The sequence below is a fragment of the Capsella rubella genome, unplaced genomic scaffold (genome assembly GCF_000375325.1).
Source record: "Capsella rubella cultivar Monte Gargano unplaced genomic scaffold, Caprub1_0 scaffold_6, whole genome shotgun sequence".
Lineage (NCBI taxonomy): Eukaryota > Viridiplantae > Streptophyta > Magnoliopsida > Brassicales > Brassicaceae > Capsella > Capsella rubella.
In genome coordinates this window covers 10216812-10220570 of record NW_006238918.1, presented here as the reverse complement: position 1 = coordinate 10220570, position 3759 = coordinate 10216812, and the positions used below count along the sequence as shown (strand labels likewise).

The 3759-nt window shown below is 41.8% G+C and overlaps 1 pseudogene; it reads right to left on the bottom strand.

Moving 5' to 3' along the window:
- Nucleotides 1-3274: 3274 nt before the first annotated feature.
- On the bottom strand, nucleotides 3275-3759 carry LOC17882281 (annotated as a pseudogene).

Here is a 3759-nt window from a genome sequence, read left to right as displayed (position 1 = left end):
TCAGCGAGTAGTTCAGGCAGTCGGTCAGCGAGTAGTTCAGGCAGTCCGTCAGCGAGTAGTTCAGCATGCTTGTCAGCGAGTAGTTCAGCATGCTTGTCCGCGAGTAGATCAGAATGTACATCAGCTATCATCTTTGAATCATATGGATGGTGAATGATTCCTTGATGACTTGATGTTGCCTCATTAAAACCTTTCTAGGTAAACCCATTGGGACAAACCCTAGATAAGGGAAAAAGAGTGCAACAGTCATATCCCAATAGTAAGGTGATTTGACTTGGTGATTTTTGATCCCTCTTGAACTGTCGGACTTCTTAGGGTTAATATCATGGTGAATAATTAACCCTTCACCTTGTACTTGATCTGAACTCCACTTAGACAAAGATTCTCCAAAATTATCCATGTAGACCGGTTTGGTGTGCTCTTGGTCTGATATAGTTCTGATGTCCGCATCAGGGTCCTTATCGTGCTCTGTCTTCTTGTGGCGCTATTTATTTTTTGACCATTGTTGATGATTTTTCAAGATCTGTCTGGACATACTTAATGCTTGAGAAATCTGAAGTACGGACTGTTCTTACAAATTTTCTTGCTTAAACATAAAAACAATTTGGCAAGTCCGTTAAGGTAGTTCGTAGTGATAATGGGACAGAACTCATGTGTCTCTCTTCTCTTTTTTGTCAAAGGGGAACTGTTCATCAAACGTCATGTGTCGGCACGCCTCAACAAAATGGTCGTGTTGAACGAAATCATAGACATATTCTCAATGTTGCAAGAGCCTTGTTGTTTCAAGCTAGCCTACCAATTAAATTTTGGGAAGAATCTGTCCTCACTGCTGCTTATTTGATAAATCGTACTCCATCTTCTATACATACTAACCGGTCTCCGTATGAAATTCTTCATGGTTGTAAACCAGTTTATGAACAGTTGCGTGTCTTTGGGTCTGCTTGTTATGTTCATAGAGTTACTCGGGACAAGGAAAAGTTTGGAGAAAGAAGTCGCTTGTGTATTTTTGTGGGATACCCGTTTGGTCAAAAAGGATGGAAAGTTTTTGATATTGAACGTAATCAGTTTCTAGTCTCTCGGGATGTTGTTTTTTGTGAAGATGTGTTCCCGTTTGCTAGTTCTTCTGCTACTCCATCACTGGTTCCACCTCCCTCTGTTCCTCATGATGACGATTGGTGTGACCGTCTCTCCGTCAGGGGGAGCTCTGATGTTGTTGTTGGTCCGCCTGTTCCCACATTGCCTTTAGTTACAACTGTGGTTCCACCTGCTAACGTCACTGATATTGCTGCTCCGGTTCTTGAATAGTCTTCTTCGTCGGATCCTCTTTTAACCTATGTTCCGAATACACCTCACCAAGCCACACATCTCTCGGATAGTGTTTCTTCCACAGCTCCAGTTCTTGTGATTGTTCCTCCTGCTGCATCTGTTTTGGAATCACCGACGAGACCACAGTCGCGGGTTTCTCAATCCTCTACGCCTATTGTACCTCCGACTTTTGTTGAGGTCAGTCCTCCTCGTCAAGGGAAACGCCCGATCAAGCAGTTCGTTCGTCTCAAAGATATATCTTGTATAATGTCACCACAAGTTTTGACACCCCTCACGCTCCTTCTGTCCTCGATTATCAGTCCTCGTCTACAGTCCAAGGTAATTCTTTGTATCCGTTGACTGACTATATTTCTAATTCTAAGTTTTCTCCTAGTCATCGAGCGTTTTTGGCTGCAATTACAAATGATTCTGAGCCAGCCAACTGCAAAGATGCGGTTTGTGTCAAGGTTTGGAACGATGTTATGCATAAAGAGGTTGATGGACTGGAAACTCAACATACTTGGGATATTGTTGATTTCCCTCCAGGAAAGAATGCTATTGGGAGCCAGTGCGTATACAAGACAAAATATAATGCTGACGGGTCACTTGAACGGTACAAAGCTCGTCTTGTTGTTTGTGGTAATAAACATGTTGAGGGGGCGATTTTTAATGAAACTTTTGCACCCGTTGTTAAGATGACTGCCGTACGTACACTTTTGCGTCTTCTTGCTTCTATACAATGGGAGGTTTATCGAATGGATGTCAATAATGCATTTCTTCATGGTGATCTTGAAGAAGAGGTTTATAAGAAACTTCCTCCGGGTTTTCGACATTCTCATCCTAACAAGGTTGTCGTCTTCGGAAGTATTTATATGGTCTTAAACAAGCTCCTCGTTGTTGGTTCAAGAAGCTTTCGGATGCTTTGTTGCGTTTTGGTTTTGTTCAAGCTTATGATGATTATTCCTTATTCTCTTATACAAAAGTGAGTATTGAAATTCGAGTGTTGGTCTATGTTGATAACCTTCTTATTTTTGGTAATGACAATCACATGCTACAAAAGTTTAAGGAATATTTAGGGAAGTGTTTCTCTATAAAGGATTTAGGAAAATTGAAATATTTCCTAGGCATTGAGGTTTCTCGTGGGTCGGACGGGCTCTTCTTGTCTCAACGCAAGTACGCGTTGGATATTATCGCTGATAGTGGTAATCTTGCCTCTGATGATAGTCCTGTCTTGAAGGATCCTACTCCGTATCGTCGTTTAGTAAGTCGCCTCGTATATCTTCTTCATACTCGCCCCGAATTAAGCTACTCGGTGGATGTCTTATATCAGTTCATGCAAAAACCGCGTGAGGCTCATTGGTTAGCGGCTCTTTGTGTTGTTACTTACTTGAAAAATTTGCCAGGACAAGGTATTTTGCTTAAATCAGATTCAGATTTGTCACTTACAGTGTATTGTGACACAGACTGGTCTTCTTGTCCTCTCACTCGTTGTTCTTTAAGTGTGTTTGTTGTCCTCCTTGGTGATTCACCCATTTCTTGGAAGACTAAGAAACAAGATATTATTTCTCCTTCTTTCGCTGAAGCCAAGTATCGTGCTATGTATGTTCCTCTTCGTGAGATCAAATGGTTAAGGAAGTTGTTAAAATAATTAGGTGTTGAGCAAGTTGTGCCAACTCGGTTGTTTTGTGACAGTAAAGCTGCAATACACATTGCTGCGAATCCGGTCTTCCATGAACGTACTAAGCATATCGAAAATGATTGTCATGATGTTCGTAATGCTGTTTGTGATAAGTTGATCACTATGGGGCATGTTAAGTCGGGTGAACAACTGGCGGATATCATGACCAAGGCATTGGGTCGTCCACAATTTGCCTACATTATGTCCAAGTTGGGTGTTTACGATGCTTACACTCCAATGTGTTCTCATGTATAAATATCCAAGTTGGGAAATCAATAAAACCAAGTCAGTTTAATACCTTCTTCTACATGGAGCCACATGATGTTGATTTTGTGGGGCGTTGGCTAGTGAAGTAGACGAGGAAGAGCTTCGTGATCGGACCGGTTCAGGAAATGGAGCAGCGACAGGACCAAACGAAGCTTCTGTCCCAACGTACAATGATCGGGAACTCCGCATATGAACTGTTGGAGTCCCGGTTTAGTTAGACTGATTGAGTCGGATCCAATTTTGTATCTCATAAGCGGTTTAGACGATTCACACGTCCCGAAATCATTGTGAGTGACTTCGGTGACATCGTGGAAATTGTTGTTGTATGAAAAGACTAACGAGTCTCCAACATGAAAAGTTCTTGAAGAAGCCCAAGCCTCATAATCTCCCATCATAGTCTATCCCTTAGAGTCGCCTACCTTGTGAACTGTTCCTCCAACGGCAGCTCCAAAAACAGCTACAAGAATAAACAATGAAGTGAAAATAACATTGTTATTAATCAAAGCCAT